This window comes from Stegostoma tigrinum, chromosome 31 (genome assembly GCF_030684315.1).
Source record: "Stegostoma tigrinum isolate sSteTig4 chromosome 31, sSteTig4.hap1, whole genome shotgun sequence".
NCBI classification, from domain to species: Eukaryota; Metazoa; Chordata; class Chondrichthyes; order Orectolobiformes; family Stegostomatidae; genus Stegostoma; species Stegostoma tigrinum.
In genome coordinates this window covers 7,611,006-7,631,580 of record NC_081384.1, presented here as the reverse complement: position 1 = coordinate 7,631,580, position 20,575 = coordinate 7,611,006, and the positions used below count along the sequence as shown (strand labels likewise).

General features: G+C 47.4%; 1 protein-coding gene and 1 long non-coding RNA gene across 2 annotated transcripts in view; one reads left to right on the top strand and one right to left on the bottom strand.

The window, feature by feature from the left end:
- LOC125466320 (plexin domain-containing protein 1-like) overlaps window positions 1-20,575 on the top strand; it is a 432,462-nt gene that overhangs the window by 314,483 nt on the left and 97,404 nt on the right. The window lies entirely within an intron of this gene.
- LOC125466448 (uncharacterized) lies at window positions 10,577-18,858 on the bottom strand. The gene is made up of 3 exons (XR_007250455.1): window positions 18,523-18,858; window positions 18,043-18,181; window positions 10,577-10,666 (listed from the first exon to the last, which is right to left on the bottom strand). It is a non-coding gene; the product is annotated as an uncharacterized LOC125466448 (long non-coding RNA).

The window sequence follows — 20,575 nt, the reverse complement described above, 5'->3', positions numbered from 1 at the left end:
GCGGAAGTGTCGGAGGATGATGCGTTGTATCCGGAGGTTGGTGGGGTGGTGTGTGAGAACAAGGGGGATCCTCTTTGGGCAGTTGTGGCGGGGGCGGGGTGTGAGGGATGCGTTGCGGGAAATGCAGGAGACGCGGTCAAGGGCGTTCTCAACCACTGTGGGGGGAAGTTGCGGTCCTTGAAGATCTTGGACATCTGGGATGTGCGGGAGTGGAATGCCTCATTGTGGGAGCAGATGCAGCGGAGGCGGAGGAATTGGGAATAGGGGATGGAATTTTTGCAGGAGGGTGGGTGGGAGGAGGTGTATTCTAGGTAGCTGTGAGAGTCGGTGGGCTTGAAATGGACATCAGTTACAAGCAGGTTGCCTGAGATGGAGACTGAGAGGTCCAGGAAGGTGAGGGACGTGCTGGAGATGGCACAGGTGAACTGAAGGTTGGGGTGGAAGGTGTTGGTGAAGTGGATGAACTGTTCGAGCTCCTCTGGGGAGCAAGAGGCGGCGCCGATACAGTCATCAATGTAACGGAGGAAGAGGTGGGGTTTGAGGCCTGTGTAGGTGCGGAAGAGGGACTGTTCCACGTAACCTACAAAGAGGCAGGCATAGCTGGGGCCCATGCGGGTACCCATGGCCATCCCCTTTGTCTGTAGGAAGTGGGAGGAATCGAAAGAGAAGTTGAGGGTGAGGACAAGTTCGGCTAGGCGGATGAGGGTGTCGGTGGAGGGGGACTGGTCGGGCCTGCATGACAGGAAGAAGTGGAGGGCCTTGAGGCCATCTGCATGCAGAATACAGGTGTATAGGGACTGGACGTCCATGGTGAAAATGAGCTGTTGGGGGTTCCCAATTCCTCCGCCTCCACCGCATCTGCTCCCACAATGAGGCATTCCACTCCTGCACATCCCAGATGCCCAAGTTCTTCAAGGACCGCAACTTTCCCCCCACAGTGGTCGAGAATGCCCTTGACCATGTCTCCCGCATTTCCCGCAACACATCCCTCATGCCCCGCCCCTGCCACAACCGCCCAAAGAGGATCCCCCTCGTTCTCTCACACCACCCCACCAACCTCCCGATACAACGCATCATCCTCCGACACTTCCACCATCTACAATCCAACCCCACCACCCAAGACATTTTTCCATCCCCACCCTTGTCTGCTTTCCGGAGAGACCTCTCTCTCCGTGACTCCCTTGTTCGCTCCATACTGCCTTCCAACCCCACCACACCCAGCACATTCCCCTGCAACCGCAGGAAGTGCTACACTTGGCCCCACACCTCCTCCCTCACCCCTATCCCAGGCCCCAAGATGACTTTCCATATTAAGCAGAGGTTCACCTGCACATCTGCCAATGTGGTATACTGCATCCATTGTACCCGGTGTGGCTTCCTCTACATTGGGGAAACCAAGCGGAGGCTTGGGGACCACTTTGCAGAACACCTCCGCTCGGTTCACAATAAACAACTGCACCTCCCAGTCGCGAACCATTTCAACTGCCCCTCCCATTCTTTAGATGACATGTCCATCATGGACCTTCTGCAGTGCCACAATGATGCCACCCGAAGGTTGCAGGAACAGCAACTCATATTCTGCTTGGGAACCCTGCAGCCCAATGGTATCAATGTGGACTTCACCAGCTTCAAAATCTCCCCTTCCCCCACTGCATCCCAAAACCAGCCCAGTTCGTCCCCTCCCCCCACTGCACCACACAACCAGCCCAGCCTGTCTCTGCCTCCCTAACCTGTTCTTCCTCTCACCCATCCCTTCCTCCCACCCCAAGCCGCACCTCCATTTCCTACCTACTAACCTCATCCCACCTCCTTGACCTGTCCGTCTTCCCTGGACTGACCTATCCCCTCCCTACCTCCCCACCTATACTCTCCTCTCCACCTATCTTCTTTTCTCTCCATCTTCGGTCAACCTTCCCCTCTCTCCCTATTTATTCCAGAACGCTCACCCCATCCCCCTCTTTGATGAAGGGTCTAGGCCCGAAACGTCAGCTTTTGTGTTCCTGAGATGCTGCTGGGCCTGCTGTGTTCATCCAGCTTCACACTTTATTATCTTAGAGACTCTTTCAAGCCTGGTTGAGTGTAATGGGCTCACCCCAGCAACAGGTTGGTGACAGTAGGGGAGGATCCTGAGCAGGACAGCTCAAGCAGTTGTGCCAGGACCACCAGCTGCTCATGTGTGTCCATCAGTAAGTAGGAACAGGAGTTGACCATTCAGCCCTCATGTTCTGATGCTTTGATGTCCGGTTTTGCTCAGAAGCACAGGCAAGCTGCTTATAAGAAACAAAAATAGAAATTTGCTGGAGAAACACTGCAGGTCTGGCAGCTCCTATGAAGAGAGAAAGCAGGGTTAATGTTTTGGGTCTAGTGACTCTTCTTCAGAACTGATAACAGGGAGGAAGACAGGGGCTAGGCTAAAGGTGTAGACGGAGCCCAGACGGAGATGAAGACAGATAGGCACACAATGGGATAAATAATGGTAGTCCAGGAAGAAAGAAAAGCTTAAGGTTTTTGCATAGATTTGTCGCTCGGGTTGTAGATGAGGTTGTTGGCTTGCTCACTGAGCTGGCTGGTTATCGTAACGTTTTGTCACCATGCTAGGTAACACCGTCAGTGTGGCCTCCGATGAAGCGATATTGTTCTACTTCACTGGGTATTTATGTGATCTGGTCTGTTAAATTGGGCCGTTTCATTTCCAGTTCTGTTCTGCATGGGTTTGTACATGGGCTCTAATTCCACATGTTTGTTGATTGCATTACAGGTTGAAAACAAGGTCTCGAGGAATTCCTGTGCGTGATTATGATTGGCTTGTTGGCTTGCTAGCTCCCCTTAACAGACTGGATCATATAAACACCAAGCAGGGGAGAATACCATCATTTCATCAGAGGCCATACTGATAATGTTACCTAGCAGGGAGAAGAAATGTCTGTATGATAACCAGGCAGCTCAGCGAGCAAGCCATCAACCTCAGAAAGAAAAGCTGATTATGGAGACTATAAGTATGTATCCATTGGCTGAGCTGAAGGCCCGTCAGTGTGATGACAGGTTCCGGAGTGTGGGGGTCTGGGTAAAGGACATGGAGGAAGGTGGTCAGGTTTTAAAACTATTGAGCTTGATGTTGAGTGCAGAAGGCTGCAGGGTCCCCAAGCGGAAAGTGAGGTGCTGTTCTTCCAGCTTGTGCTGAGCTTTGGTGGTGCACTGCAGTAAGACTGAAGCAAAGATACTGGCCAGGGAACACAGTGGGTTCTTGAAATGGCAGGCAACAGGAAGCTTGGGGTCATTTTTGTAGAAAGAATTGGGCATTCTGTACAGCAGTCACCCAGTCTGCATAAAGGTTCCTCAATATAGAGACCCCATTGTGTGCGGTGTATACGTTAGACTCGATTAAATGAAGTGCAGATAATTTGCTGCTTCACCTGGATGGTGTGGCTAGGGCCTTGGCTAGTGAGGAGGGAGGAAGTAAATGGGAAGGAGTTACACTTTCTGTGATTACATGGGTAAGTCCCATCAGGATATGGGAGGCGTTTGGAGTGGAGAAGGAATGAGCCAAGACGACACAGAGGGAACGATATCTGCAGATGTCTGGCAAGGCAGGGGAGGGGAACATGTGTCCAGTAGTGGCATCCTGCTGGGGGTGGCAGAAATGGCAGCTAATGTTCTTTTGGATGCGGAGTCTGGTGAGATGGTAGGAGCGGGCTAGGGGCACCCTATCGCTGTTGTGGGAGGGAAGAGAAGAGATGAGGGCAGAAGTTTGGAAAATGATCAGACATGGCTGAGTGCTGGAGAATCCTTGGGTGAGGAAGAAGGTGGACATTTCTGAGGATCCCTTCCAAGTTGACATCATCAGAACAGATGCGATGAAAATGGGGGAAGAATAGAATGGAATCTTTACAGGAAGCAGAATGTGAGGATGTATAGTCAAGGTAACTGTGAGAGTTGGTGGGTTTGAAGTGGATATCAGTGGCCAGTCCAACCCCAAAATTGGAAACAGCTGTCAAGGAAGAAAAGGGAGGGGTCACATGCGAACTCGGTGAAGGTGAGAGCTGGGTGAAAATTAGAAATGCAATAGATAAAGTTTTTCCAATTCCTGATGAGAGAAGAAAGCAGCGCTGATCATGTTTTCAATATACAGTAGAAAGAGTTGTGGGTGGGGGCCAGTATAGGATTGGAAAATGGAATGACCCACATACCTCACAAAGAGACAGACATAACTGGGGCCTATATGGGTACATGGCCACCCCTTTCATCTGGAGAAAGTGAGCGGAGTTAAAAGAAAAATTGCTCAAAAGCGAGGACGAGATTAGCCAGGCAAAGGAAGTCAGAGGTGGGTGGGGACAATTCAGGCCTTTATTCCAGGAAGAAGCAAAGACCATCCTGATGGATGTGTAAAGGGATTGCATGTCCATGGTGAAGAGGAGGTAGTTGGAGGCCCTGAACTGGAAATTCTGAAACTGATGTAAATCATCAGAAGAATCACGCATGTAACTGCAAAGGAACTAGACAAGGGGAGAAGAAATTCAGTCGGGGCAAGACAAGATGAGGTCCATGGGCATTCACAAGCAGAAACAATGGCTCTGCCCAGGCATTCCTGTTTGTGGACTTTGTGAATTAGGTGGAAGTGAGCTGTATGGGGTTGGGGGACTGTGAGCTTGGAGGCAGTGGGGAGTGGACATCACCCCACGCACTGAGATTAGCGATGGTCGTGGACACGGTAGCCTGGTATTTGATGATGGGGTCATGGTCCTGAGATGGGGGGTGGGAGTGTGAGGAGGTATCTGAGAGCGGGCACTCAGCTTCCACAACGTAGAGGTCAGTCTGCCAGACAACAGGACCACCATCATCAGCAGGAAAAACAAATTTGCTGGTATAGCTCAGCAGGTCTAGCAGCATCAGTTCTGAGGAAGGGTCACCCGACCCGAAACATTAACTCTTTTTCTCTCCTCCACAGATGTTGCCAGACCTGCTGAGCTTTTCCAGCAACTTTGTTTTTATTCCTGATTTACAGCATCTGCAGTTCTTTTGGTTCTTACCATCATCAGCAGGCCTGAGAACAAAGTCAGGGTTGAATCTGAGAGCACAAAGTGCGATCAGTTCATTGGCGGATAGGCTGGAATGGGGAAGGTGAACAGAGAAATACAGGCAACCAGTGTCATGTCAACAGTTCTCAATGAACAGGTTGAAAGCAGGTAAAAGACTGGACGGAGAGTTCGAGCAGGAGGGACAGTACTGGAGACTACTCCTGTCCAAAGAAATGGCCACAGAGACCAGGTGGGCACGCGGAGGGATAAAACTGAAACCTTTGCTGAAAACAGAATTTTCAGCATTGTAGAGCAGAAAGTCAGCAAGGATGGTAAATACACGACAGGAGGTGGAGTTGGCTTTCTGGAGTCAGAGGGAGAGAAGCAATGTTCCAGATCGGGGTGTGCCTGACTACACCCTGGGCAGTGGGCAGCGCTCTGTCCTGTAGGTCCAACCCCAGCAGTCAGGGGAATCTCGTTTCTGCAGTCAGGGAGCTACGTAACACAACGGTCAGGTCTTTGCTCGGTCACGTCTTCAGGCTTCTCAGCAAAGTTGCTCAAGGGTAAGGGGTGAATGCAGTCCCGTGTCGGGGACAGTGGGGGGTTGGATTCATGCACTGATTGCTGAGGAGAGAGGAAGAGGCCGCTCTGTGAGGGCAACAGAGGGTTCACTGCCAAAAAGATGTGTGGCAATCAAGGTGGGGGTGTGGGGAGGGGTGGCAAAATCAGAGACATAATTCAATGTGGGGCAAGTTCACTATTGGGTGGAATAGAGATGTAAGAAGGATAGCCAGAACAGCACCATAGAGGCATGGTAGGCCACAGGAATGTGAAGGGAGCCTGTTAACAACCAGCAGCATTGTGGCCTGCACAGAGGGAGGATGCAGGCCGAGGGTGGGTATCATTAAAGGGCAATGTTAGGTCACAAGGGGCAGGAAGGACAGCGTGAGTCTAAGTTCAGTGTGGGGGGACTTGTGTATACGGTCTGTGGGAGTAGCATAAGGTAAATGAGTGCGTAAGGACCAGGCAGAGCCTGATGCGAGCTGCATTCCCTCCCTGCTGTTCTCTAAATACACACAATGCCTCACAATGCCCAGGCTTGGAGGAGTCAGTTCTGAGGAAGGGTCAACGGACCCGAAACGCTAACTCTGATATTTTCCTCACATATGCCGCCAGACCTGCTGTGCTTTTCCAGCAACTTCTGTTTTTGTTCCTGATTTACGGCATCCGCAGTTCTTTTGAAGATAGTAGGAACTGCCAATGCCGGAGAGTCTGAGATAACAAGGTGTAGAGCTGGATGAACACAGCAGGCCGAGCAGCATCAGAGGAGCAGGAAAGCTGACGTTTTGGGCCTAGACCACGCCATTTCTGAAGAAGGGCCTAGGCCCGAAACGTCAGCTTTCCTGCTCCTCTGATGCTGCTCGGCCTGCTGTGTTCATCCAGCTCTACACCTTGTTTTCACAGTTCTTTAGGTTTTTATATAGGAGGAGTCAGTGTCAGTTTGATGGGTGAAATACACAACAGGAGGTGGAGTTGACTTTCTCGAGTCAGAGGGAGAGAAGGAATGTTCCAGATCGTGCTGTGTCTGACTACACTGTGGGCAGTGGGCAGCGCTCTGTCCTGTAGGTCCAACCCCAGCAGTCAGGGGAATCTCGATTCCGCAGTCTAACCCTAACGCTATCACATCATCCATATCCGCCAGACATCAGGACATTGAAGGGGTCAATACATGAAGCAGGCTCAAGCCTCTATTGGTGGAGACCGATGGGACTGGACACAGATGTCAAAGCTGGGGAAGGTCAGCAATGTGACATGGTACAGCTTGAACCTGAAACAGTGGAGAACAAAATACAACAGCAGCAGGAGGGCCCAGAGGCAGCACAGGGCAAAACACCATGCATTGTCACACATTTATGTACCTTTGCACCAAACCTTCCGGACATCCAGGCAATCATCCTGTGTCAAAATGCAGCCTCGTCATAGATGTAAAGTCACATGTTTCTCGAATATTGTAGCTGTAAACCAGACATATGTCATTGCAGATTTCTGACCATCAGATCCAAACTCTCCCCCAACTCTGCACAGCACTGGCCTACACTTGTAACTCGAACAAAGAACAAAGAACAAAGAAAATTACAGCACAGGAACAGGCCCTTCGGCCCTCCAAGCCTGCGCTGATCCAGATCCTCTGTCTAAACCTGTCACCTATTTTACAAGGATCTGTATCCCTCTGCTCCCTGCCCATTCATGTGTCTGTCTAGATACATCTTAAATGACACTATGGTGCCTGCCTCTACCTTTTCCGCAGGCAACACATTCCAGGCATCCACCACCCTCTGTGTAAAGATGGTTCCACGCTTATCTCCCTTAATCTTTCCTCCTCTCACTTTGAACTCATGACCCCTAGTAATTGAGTCCCCCACTCTGGGAAAAAGCTTCTTGCTATCCCCCCTGTCTATACCCCTCATGATTTTGTAGACCTCAATCAGGTCGTCCCTCAATCTCCATCTTTCTAATGAAAATAATCCTAATCTACTCAACCTCTCTTCATAGCTAGCGCCCTCCATACCAGGCAACATCCTGGTGAACCTCCTCTGCACCCTCTCCAAAGCACCCACATCCTTTTGGTAATGTGGCAACCAGAAATGTACACAGTATTTCCAAATGTGGTCAAACAAAAGTCCTATATAACCGTAACATGACCTGCCAACTCTTGTACTCAATACCCCATCTGATGAAGGAAAGGTTGCCATATGCCTTCTTGGCCACTCTATTGACCTGCGTTGCCACCTTCATGGTACAATGGACCTGGACACCCAGATCTCTCTGCATCAATTTTTCCCAGGGTTTTTTCATTCGCAGTGTAGTTCGCTCTTGAATTGGATCTTCCAAAATACATTGTCTTGCATTTGCTGGATTGAACTCCATATTCTACTGCATTCTCCGACAGTCCTCTCCACTGTCTGCTACTCCACCAATCTTAGTGTCATCTGCAAACTTTCTAATCAGACCATCTATACCTTTCTCCAGATCATTTATGTATTTCATAAACAATAGTGGTCCTAACGCAGATCCCTGTGGAACACCACTGGTCACAGTTCTCCATTTTGAGAAACTCCCATCCACTTCAACTCTCTGTCTCCTGTTGCCCAGCCAGCTCTCTATCCATCTAGCTAGTACACCCTGGACCCCATGCAACTTCACTTTCTCCATCAGCCTACCATGGGAAGCCTTATCAAACGCCTTACTGAAGTCCATGTATATGACATCCACAGCCCTTCCCTTATCGATCAACTTTGTCACTTCCTCAAAGAATTCTATCAAGTTGGTAAAACACGATCTTCCCTGCTCAAAACCATGCTGCCTATCACTAATAAGCCCATTTTCTTCCATATGTAAATAGATCCTATCCCTCAGTATCTTCTCCAGCAGCTTCTGCACCACTGGCTCACCGGTCTATAATTACCTGGATTATTCTTGCTACCCTTCTTAAACAACGGGACAACATTAACAATTATCCAGCCCTCCGGGACCTCACCTGTGCTCAAGGATGCTGCAAAGATATCTGTTAAGGCCTCAGCTATTTCCTCTCTCGCTTCCCTCAGTAAACCTGGATAGATCCCATCCGGACCTTGGGACTTGTCCACCCTAAAGCCTTTTAGAATACCCAACACTTTCCCCCTCCTTATGATGATTTGACCTAGAGTCATCAAACATCTATCCCTAGCCTCAACATCCGTCATGTCCCTCTCCTCGGTGAATACCGATGCAAAGTACTCATTAAGAATCTCACCCATTTTCTCTGACACTTCAGATAACTTCCCTCCTTTGTCCTTGAGTGGGCCATCCCTTTCTCCAGTTACCCTCTTGCTCCTTATGTACGAATAAAAGGCTTTGAGATTTTCCTTAACCCTGTTTGCTAAAGATATTTCATGACCTCTTTTAGCCCTTTTAATTCCTCGTTTCAAACTGATCCCACTTTCCCGACATTATTCCAAAACTTTGCCTGTTTTCATTTGCCTAGACCTTATGTGTGCTTCCTTTTTCCTCTTTGCTAGTCTCACAATTCCACTTGTTATCCATGGTTCCCTAATCTTGCCCTTTCTATCCCTCATTTTCACAGAGACATGTCTGTCCTGCACTCTAATTAACCTCTCTTTAAAAGTCTCCCACATATCAAATGCAGATTTACCCTCAAAAAGCTGCTCCCAATCCACATTCCCCAGCTCCTGCCAAATTTTGCTACATTTGGCCTTCCCCCAATTTAGCACTCTTCCTTTAGGGCCACGTTTGTCTTTGTCCATGTGTATTCTAAAACTTACGGAATTGTGATCACTATTCCCAAAGAAATCCCAAACTGAAACTTCAGCCACCTGGCAGGGCTCATTTCCCAACACTAAGTCCAGTATGGCCCCTTCCCGAGTTGTACTATTTACATATTGCTCAATAAAACCCTCCTGGATGCTCCTTACAAATTCTCCTCCATCTAAACCCCTAACACTAAGTGAATCCCAGTCAATGTTGGGAAAATTAAAATCTCCCATCACCACCACCCTGTTTCTCCTCCATCTTTCCATAATCTGTCTATATATTTGTACCTCTATCTCACACTCACTGCTGGGAGGCCTGTAGTACAGCCCCAACATTGTTACCGCACCCTTCCTATTTCTGAGCTCTGCCCATATCGCCTCACTGCTCGGGTCCTCCATTGTGCCCTCCTTCAGCACAGTTGTGATGTCCTCTTTGACCAGAAATGCAACTCCTCCACCCCTTTTACCTCCCTCTCTATCCCGCCTGAAGCATCTGTACCCTGGGATATTTCACTGCCAATCATGCCCTCCCCTCAACCAAGTCTCAATAATAGCAATAGCATCATACCCCCAGGTACTAATCCAAGCCCTAAGCTCATCTGCGTTACCTACTACACTTTACTCGCATTGAAACAAATGCACCTCAGACCATCTGTCCCTTTGCATTCATCATCTGCTCTCTGCCTACTCTTCCCCTTAGTTACACTGACTTCATTATCTGTTCCTTACAGGCTTTAATTACTACCTCCTTAGGTGTCCACTAACCTCCTCATTTGGTTCCCGTTCCCCTGCTACTTTAGTTTAAACCCTCCCCAACAGCATCAGCAAAAGCAGTCCCTAGGACATTGGTTCCAGTCTTGTTCAGGTGTAGACCGTCCGATTTATAATTGTCCCAACTCCCCCAGAACCGGTTCCAATGTCTCAAAAATCTGAACCCCTCCCTCCTGCACCATCTCTCAAGCCACTCATTTAACCTGCCTATTCCTTCTTTTCTACTCTGGCTCGTTGTTGGGGAGAAAATTTTTTACAGTGGTTTGCTGATCTCTGGAACTCCATCCTGCTCAGCCCAGCAATTACTACAGAATGCATGGTGGGCGTCAGGGAATTGTAAACCCCTGAGATTGAAATCAGCTCTGAGATCAAAGTCACAATGTATTTTATTACATTTTAGCAGTTGCTTGTAAACAGAACAAGGAACCAACGAAGCTCTAGCCACCAGCACAAATTGTACATTAACATACTTAAATGTTTGCAGTTATGAGGATGTTGTGTATATATGTTGGAATGTTCACACAGCAAAACATGTTTCTTCACTGTCATATTATCCTTCACATCTCCAATCTGTAAGCAAATGAAAAAACAGCAATGAACATGTTACTGAGAAGAGTTTACATTGAGAGTTTACTGCAACAATTTAAATGGTAGAGGAGGTGATGTAGCCAGGGAGTGTGAAAGCAGGGAGTTAGGGGTCAGGGTGGGGCGCAGCTGTGGGTACAGGAGCTCTGAAGGTGGATATTTTGGGCGGGGAGGCATGGTGTGTGAGTGGGGATATTTGAGGACATGTGAGGGGACATATCTGTGGGGATATGGGGCACATATTTGAGGGCTTTGTAGATAGATATTTGGGGGGGCTGAGAGGGTAGATATTTGGGGGAATGTGAAGGGGGCATGTTTGAGTTCTGTGACAATGGCTATTTGGGGGCTATGAGGGGGGACACTTGAGGGTTGTGAGGGTGGATATTTTGGGGATGTGAGGGGGGCTATTTGGGGGTCTGGGGGGATATTTTGGGGTGAGAAGGGATATTTGGGGGGTAAGTGGGGAACTGAGGGGAGATATTTGGGGGGTGTGAGTAAGGATTTTGGGGGAGTGAGGGGGGACATTGGAGGGGTGAGGGAAATATTTGGGGGGGTGTCAGTGTGGATATTTGTGGGGTGAGAAGGGATATTTGAGGCGTAAGGGGGGATATTTGTGGGGTGAGAAGGGATATTTGGGGAACTGAGGGGGGATATTTAGGGAGTGTGAGTAAGGATTTTGGGGGAGTGAGGGGGGACATTGGAGGGGTGAGGGAAATATTTGGGGGGTGTCAGTGTGGATATTTGGGGGGTGAAGGGGGAATTTGGGGTGTGAGCGGGGATATCTGGGGAACAGGGACTGTGGTTGCAGATATCCATGATAGGTGCAGGGATGTGAGGATTGGAGGGTCTGAGTAGAAATCTGAGTGTGGTTAGTTCGGGGACTGTACATGTAATGATGGAACATTGGGTGTCACACGAACTGTGAGGGCGTGGAATTGATGAGCACAGGAAAGTTGGGTATTCCAGAGGTGGGGATGGTGGCTATGCGGTCGTGGAGTTAGGGTGTTAAGTAGGGTGTGGATTGGGGTTATGAGGTCACTGTCAAATAGATTTCATATCAAGATTTGCCAAGTCCACATGGTCCTGAGCAACATGGTAGATCAGTAGTCAGCAGTGGCACCTCATAGTGATAGGCACCTAGGTTCAGCTCCAGCTTTGGGTGTCCGTCATGTATGGAGTTTAGATGTGATGTGCCCCTACACAGGGCGGGGTGGGTGTTTGAGTTCTGTAAGTGGACCATGAGGTGAGAGGGCACGTGGTGAGTTTGAGGGGCTACAAGGTGAGATCATAATCAAGAATGTATAATAACTTGTTTCAGTGATAATGGGAACTGCAGATGCTGGAGAATCCAAGATAATAAAATGTGAGGCTGGATGAACACAGCAGGCCAAGCAGCATCTCAGGAGCACAAAAGCTGACGTTTCGGGCCTAGACCCTTCATCAGAGAGGGGGATGGGGGGAGGGAACTGGAATAAATAGGGAGAGAGGGGGAGGCGGACTGAAGATGGAGAGAAAAGAAGATAGGTGGAGAGGAGAGTATAGGTGGGGAGGTAGGGAGGGGATAGGTCAGTCCAGGGAAGACAGACAAGTCAAGTAGGTGGGATGAGGTTAGTAGGTAGGAAATGGAGGTGCGGCTTGGGGTGGGAGGAAGGGATGGGTGAGAGGAAGAACAGATTAGGGAGGCAGAGACAGGTTGGACTGGTTTTGGGATGCAGTGGGTGGAGGGGAAGAGCTGGGCTGGTTGTGTGGTGCAGTGGGGGGAGGAGACAAACTGGGCTGGTTTTGGGATGCGGTGGGGGAAGGGGAGATTTTGAAGCTGGTGAAGTCCACATTGATACCATTGGGCTGCAGGGTTCCCAGGCAGAATATGAGTTGCTGTTCCTGCAACCTTCGGGTGGTATCCTCGTGGCACTGCAGGAGGCCTATGATGGACATGTCATCTAAAGAATGGGAGGGGGAGTTGAAATGGTTTGCAACTGGGAGGTGCAGTTGTTTATTGCAAACCAAGCAGAGGTGTTCTGCAAAGCGGTCCCCAAGCCTCCGCTTGGTTTCCCCAAGGTAGAGGAAGCCACACCGGGTACAGTGGATGCAGTATACCACATTGGCAGATGTGCAGGTGAACCTCTGCTTAATGTGGAAAGTCATCTTGGAGCCTGGGATAGGGGTGAGGGAGGAGGTGTGGGGCCAAGTGTAGCACTTCCTGCGGTTGCAGGGGAAGGTGCCGGGTGTGGTAGGGTTGGAGGGCAGTATGGAGCGAACAAGGGAGTCACGGAGAGAGTGGTCTGTCCGGAAAGCAGACAGGGGTGGGGATGGAAAAATGTCTTGGTGGTGGGGTCGGATTGTAGATGGCAGAAGTGTTGGAGGATGATGCGTTGTATCCGGAGGTTGGTGGGGTGGTGTGTGAGAACGAGGGGGATCCTCTTAGGGCGGTTGTGGCGTGGCGGGGTGTGAGGGATGTGTTGCGGGAAATGCGGGAGACGCGGTCAAGGGTATTCTCGACCACTGTGTGGGGAAAGTTGCGGTCCTTGAAGAACTTGGACATCTGGGATGTGCGGGACTGGAATGCCTCATCGATATCGCATACTTAGGGGTGGGATATGCTCTCCAAATTGGGTGTGGAGGACAAAATCCACAATTATATCTGACTGTACTACATCAGCATTGTTCGTGCAGTCTCAATCAACAGATGAGAATTAGAAAGCTTCCCAATCAGGATCCAGAGTCAAGCCCGCTCTCTCCTGTCTTGTTTGTGGGTTGTATAGAGCCTTTGGCCGAGTACATCAGGAAGGATGCGAGCCTGAGAGGGGTAATTATTCCAGGCAGCGGACTACTGCAGGTCATCAGGTGTGAGTTACACCACATCTGGCCTATTCCTCAAACCTGAGCCTTTACAGTCATCCAAGCCATCATCCATTTCATCTGCAGGGCAAAGGTAGACAGTGTAGGAACGCATGTCCAATGTTCTGCATAGGGGTGGGGGGAATGAAGACCGTACACAACACCATCATCATCCTTATGGCCACGTTTGCGTGTTGCTGCATCAAGACATACTTAGGCTCTCGGTACACAAACATCACATGTCACCTTATGTTAAGGTTTGACCTAACCCCGGTATTGCATAGATAGGCCTGGTCTCGTTCCGCGAAATGCTGCAAGTAGTTAGAAGGTTGCGTATCACCTGTCCCTCATGGAAAACTCTGTGAAGAAAAATACTTTTGACCACTAAGCCATCAGGCAGTGATTAGTACGTCATATCCTTGAGACCCAGCAGGCAAGGGAGAAGGTAGACCTGTTGGGTTGATCCCTGATCAGACTTGCAAAGACATTTGGCAGAATGCCTCTTCATCAGAACTTTCCAACCAGCACCAAGACATCGCTTGACTGGAGGTGAGAAGGAAACTGCCTATCAGATTCTTCATGCACACCCGCATATTCTCCAAAACTGCATCCTGCCCTCAAAATGGCTGGAGAAATCATTGAGTCATACAGCACAGAAAATGACCCAACAGTCCATATTGACCAGACATCCCAATCTGACCTGAGATAACAAAGCGTGGAGCTGGATGAGCACAGCAGGCCAAGCAGCATCTCAGGAGCACAAAAACTGACGTTTCGGGCCTAGACCCTTCATCAGAAAAGAGGGGGATGGGGAGAGGGTTCTGAAATAAATAGGGAGAGAGGGGGAGGAGGATCTAAGGTGGACAGAGGTGAAGATAGGTGGAGAGGAGATAGACAAGTTAAAGGGGCGGGGATGGAGCCAGTAAAGGTGAGTGTAGCTGGGGAGGTAGGGAGGGGATAGGTCAGTCCAGGAAGGACAGACAGGTCAAGGGGGTGGGATGGGGTTAGTAGGTAGGAAATGAGGTTGCGGCTTGAGGTGGGAGGAGGAGATAGGTGAGAGAAAGAACAGGTTAGGGAGGCGGGGATGAGCTGGGCTGGTTTTGCGATGCAGTAGGGGGAGGGGAGATTTTGAAGCTTGTGAAATCCATCCAGCTCCACACTTTGTTATCTAGGATTCTCCAGCATCTGCAGTTCCCTTTATCTCTCCCCAATCTGACCTGGTCCAATTTGCCAACATTGGACACATATCGCTCTCAGCCCTTCCTATTTATATACCCATCCAGATGCTCCTTTAATGTCAAAAATGTACCGCCTCCACCACTTCGTCTGGCAGCTCATTTCATACATGCACCACGCTTTGCCTGAAAAGTTAACCCACAGGTCCTTTTTAAATCTTTCCAGTCTCATCTGAAATCTATGCCGTCTAGTTTCTGACTGGCCCAATCTGGGTAAAATACCTTGGCTATTTACCCTATCTATGTCCCTCATTATTTTTTAAAACCTCTATTAGGTTACCCATTAGTCTCTCTACAGGCGTTGTTATGTGTTGCGTTTCTGTGTAAACACAGTATTGTGATTTTACTTTATCGTGCCTCAGTGGGCTGAGGTAAATGTGAGGAAGTGTGTCAATTTTCTGTGCCCACCACAATATTTAAAGATTGAAGCAGTAATTTCAGAGCCTGTTGTTGAGCCATTGAATTCACAGCTCTGCCCTCAGAACAATTGGGTAATTCAATTCACTCTTCCACTCATTGTGTGTATATTATTTCTCTCTCTCTCTTCCTCCCTCACGCTCTCTCTTTCTTAATGTCTGTCCTCATCTCTCTCCCCAGAGAGGTTTATCCTGCCCAGGGTCTGTGTCTGAGCACAGAATAATCCTGTCAGAGGTGTATTAGCTGCGATGCCGCCTCTGTCTCTCTCTCTCCTTGCAGATTATTCCCTGCATCCCCGCTCAGTGCTGATACTAAACCTCTCCCACATTTCCCCAATCCAGCAAGGAAAAACAAAGATGATATTTTCTTTTAACCTAAAATTCCAAAGAAGGTGTCCCAGCCTGCAAAGCTTCCCCCTTTAAGCTCAGAAACATAAGTCATCATTTGTATGTGATTCGAAAATTCTTCATTCAGCAAGAACATGAAAAGCAAGAATGAACACAGTTTTAATTGTGAGTTTATTGTTAGAAACATAAAGTAAGAAAGAAGAGCTTGTGTGGAGCAATAACATTAAACTGTTAACATAAATAAAATAATACACACAATGCTCAAATGAGTAATGCTGAGAAGTGTAACGGGGTTATGTGCAGTTATGGAATTCATATAGTGCAGAAAGAGACTGTTTGGCCCGACAAATCTGCACTGATCCTTTGAAGAGTATGCCACCCAGAATCAGCACCCATATTAACCATGCCTAATCCATGCTGCCTGCAATTCCTTGGACACATTGCAGGCCAATCTAACATGGACAATCCCCTGTGTCGGGGGAAAAAAACCCTCAGTTTGCCCCAGATGCAACACAGAAGTCTGACCTGAAGTAACTGTAGTAGGAAACTCTCGACTTTTCATTCTGTCAATCTAGTATTTCTCACGCTGAGTGAAGGGTTGAGCCAATGATTAACATAGAACACAAAATGGCTCCCAATTCAGTCATGTGTTGGTAGCAAAATGGTTTCCTTGACATAGTTTCTCATTAAGGTAGATGCAATATAAACTTGGCTAAGTACATCAGTTAGATTTCAGTTGGATTTTACCAATGACTGGGGAGTTTCCATATCAGGTTTGTCTGACAGGCAGACGCTCTTGTAGATCAGACCGAAGCTGCAGGAAGTTAACTGACGTGTGAAACTTATGTCACTCACCCAGTTTAGTCATTTAATGGTGGCAAAATAGCGTCCTTAAAATTGTGTGTTCTTACAGTAGATGCAAATATAAACCTGAGCAAGCACACTGAAATCTAACTGATGTGCTTGCTCAGGTTTATATTTGCATCTACTGTAAGAACACACAATTTTAAGGACGCTATTTTGCCACCATTAAATGACTAAACTGGGTGAGTGACATAAGTTTCACACGTCAGTTAACTTCCTGCAGCTTCGGTCTGATCTACAAGAGCGTCTGACTGTCAGACAAACCTGATATGGAAACTCCCCAGTCGTTGTCAATCTCTGTTAGCAAAGTGTGAAGCTGGATGAACACAGCAGGCCAAGCGGCATCTCAGGAGCACAAAAGCTGACGTTTCGGGCCGAGACCCTTCATCAGAGCTTTTGTGCTCCTGAGATGCTGCTTGGCCTGCTGTGTTCATCCAGCTCCACACTTTTGTTATCTTGGATTCTCCAGCATCTTCAGTTCCCGTCATTGTCGATCTCCGTAACCGTCTCTCATGTGATCACTCTTTCCCTGAAAGTGACGCACTAACTAAGAAATAGTTGCATATGTATTCCCCGCTGTAGGATTAGCAGAGAAACTAACATTTCAAAATTGACATCGTTTAGTTGTAATCACAGAGTAAACGTCTGTTCATGTATAAATCTAATAAAGGATTCTGCTGATGTATAACTACTAAGAACGTCACATCAGGTACCCTATCTTAACTTCATTTGACTAAGAAATACATAATGGCATTGTGAGCAAAGTGAAAACTTCATGTTTTAGAGGTAGATCTGCAAGATTGAGGGGCTCCTGTTTAGTTCGAATGTAGCTTAAATCCAGAGTGCCACCTTAAAATAGAGGTGATATATTTTCATCTCGCTATACCCACTTTCAAGAAAATTGTGCCCTTGTACTGGCGAGTTTTAATTTGTCGACAAGTGGAACATTCACAAGTGGGCAAAGTTAATAAGCAGCAGCTTTCAGCGGTGAACGTTGCAAAAGCTGATTGAAAGTGAAGCTATCCTGCTGTCCGGTTGGGGACAGGAACATCCCGAGACAACAGAGATCGTGTGCCAGGCCACACCGTAAACTGACAGAGAAAGCAAGTGCCCTGGGACACCTGGGGCATCACCGCTCTGCTGTAACATTTATCATTTATAGCCGACATGACAGCACCAGACTGTTCGGTCATGTCTAAAGCGAACAGACTAACACTAGGAGTGAAGTTGCGACAGAAATTACAACAGTGCTGGGGGAGAATTCAGCTGAATCGCTCCGCTGGCCTCTGGGCGATCACATTCGCCCCTCTACCTCACTGCTTGGTCTCTTATCTTTTTATGGCCTGATTTCACCTCATTCCCGTGTCTCAATTACTGCCTCTTGGATCATCCCCTCTCACGAATACTTTAACGCATTTGGCTGTCCCACACCTCGCGACTGAAACTTTCTTCTCCCCAAACACCCCAACTGCGCACGTCTCACCCAAGTTTCTTACCGCCGGTCTCCAGTCAGGAAACTGAATCAGCACACGCTCGAAAACCCCTGAGCTTTAGCTACTTTGCCAATAACCAATCCACAAGAGTTTTAGTTATCATTGTATTAATTTATCGCATTTAAAAATAAAACAGCATTTTAAATACACAACATCGTTTGCTTTACCGTGGTTTACAATTTTCCATTGTGACTTTTTTGTATGTAGCAGAAAATTCACCCGTTCTATTGCGGCTGTGTAATGTAATTACACGGTCGATGCTGATTAGCCTTTTCTCTTTATTCGGCGTTTCCCGTTTTCAAGTTTCTGTTGATAACAGGAATCATCGTATTATTTTCTTTACTCCTTCTCTGTATATGTATCCTACACTATGCAGCTGTTATTATATTCATATATAGTTGTAATGTATACTGGCATGGATATCGAGAGGCTACCGCGGCCCGAATGAATGATATTACAATTTTCAGCATTGGAACCAGTGTTTCGTTTACAGTCAAACGCTTCTTGTTTCAACTTTTTGTGTCGAAATAAGAAAATTATCTTTTCAAAGATCCAAAAGAGAATTCTTCTAGTAAAAGTTGTCATTTTGTAATAGTATCAACACAATGTGGTAGAATTTGTACTCCTTCCACTGTCTGTCTACTTACGCGGAAAGAGGGCCACATTTATACTCGAGCAGCAACCGGACGTGAATCATTCTCGAACTTCCTCACGCTCGCTCCTCATTTCTGATTTGTTCTACGCCGATCTCGTTGAACTATACTTGGGGACAGTTCCTGACATGAAAGGTAGTAACATGACTGTGAGGTTATACAAGAAATTCTGATCAGCCCCAGCATTTACTTAAAATGTAGAATTTAAAACCGCCGTGTGAGTCACGTTATGGTTAGTGTGGACAAGAATTTCATTAACTGCCTGCTCTTCACTCTCTGGTCCACAGCATTGGGTAATGCTCTCAGGAAATGTTCATTGACACAACCAGAATACCGCATCCGTGCCAATTCTCTATGTTTGATAGTGAAGATTCTCAAAGTGCCCTATCCACCAAGGCTGCCATAAACGAGTGGCCTCTGCCATAGAATGGAGCAAGGGCTGAAGGAACATGAGCACATTTGTCACTTTGAAGTTTCTCTATAAGTTGTACATGATCCCAGTTGGACTAATATCACCAGAGCCTGCATGGTCATTGAATTGTAATCCTGGGGCTTCCCAGCTTACAGCTCACTAACAGCATTGTCATCACACTGACTGCAATGATTCAGTAAGGCAGCTGCCACAACCCTCCCAAGGAACCATTAGGGATGGTCAATAAACATCGAAAACCTGACAATATTTAAAATCAGACTCTTGTATTGAAATAAATGCTCTTCCTATATCAAACTGGCTCGCTACACATTCAGAAAACAATCACTATGGCAAAGAAGCCTTGTCGTTTCTCTTTGCTTCTAAATCTGTTCCTTTATTTTAATCTTACATGTGTTAATAGGAATGACAAAGTTCCACAGAACGTCTAATTGTGAATTAAAAGTGGTCCTCCGGGCCTGGTTTTGTTCACTAGTCTAATTAAAGATAATTAAAATCATAACTCCCCAAAGATTCTTTGTCTGAAAATCAATTTGATTTCTTAACTTATCTTGACAAGTAAAATTTCATCGTCTAGACTGTTTCAGAAACCTTCATAATCAGAGCTGTTGGCTATCATCAGCATTAAAAACAAAGTTTTTGGAAAAGCTCAGCAGGTCTGGCAGTATCTGTGAAGGAACAAACAGAGTTAACATTTCGGGTCCGGTGACCGTTCCTCAGAACATCAGCATACCTATTGTTCTAACTCTGCAGAATCATCGTTTAAAATCTCAGAGAGCTGCTGACATTTTGTGAAAAACCCATTTTCGGCTTTAATCATATGGTGAAATTTAATTTTTGTCTGTTGGTGCAAACAGTGTTATCACCACTGGAGAAGGTATTTCATGAGCTGATGGGGGACTATTCTTGAATTTAGGATCCTGGATCTGAAATCTCAACCTTCCCACTGGCTTGAAGGTTAATCACTCTCCATTACTGATAGTGACAGCTGCTGGTAATACACTTACTAGAAACCGAGAGTCTCAAGCCTCAAATGAATGAGGATGAACGGTCTACAGAAACACAGGAGCAGGAGTAGGCCATTCAGCCCTTCAAGCCTGTTCCACCATTCAGTATGATCATGGCTGATCATCCAACTCAGTCCCCCGTTCCCACTTCCTCCCCATACTCTTTGATCCCTTTAGCTCTAATAAATATATCTAACTTCCTCTTAAAAGTATTCAATGTGTCGGCCTCTACCACTTTCTGTGCCAGAGAATTCCACAGGCTCCCCACACTCTGGATGAAGACATTTCTCATTCTCTCAGTCCTAAATGACCCACCACGATCCCTGGTTCTGGATTCCTTGGTCATCAGAAACATACATCTGTTGTTTACTCTGTCTTGTCTTGTTAGATGTTTTTGGGGTTCTATGAGATTCCCTCCTAATTCTTCTGAACTCCAGTGAATATAATCCTGCAGACTCAATCAATCGTTGCACATCAGTCCTGTCATTGCCAGGAATCAGTCTGGTAAAACTTTGTTTCACCCTCTCCATAGCCAGAACATCCTTCCTCAGATACGGTGACCAGCACTGCATTCAATATTCCAATTGTGGTCTCACCAAGCCCCTATTTA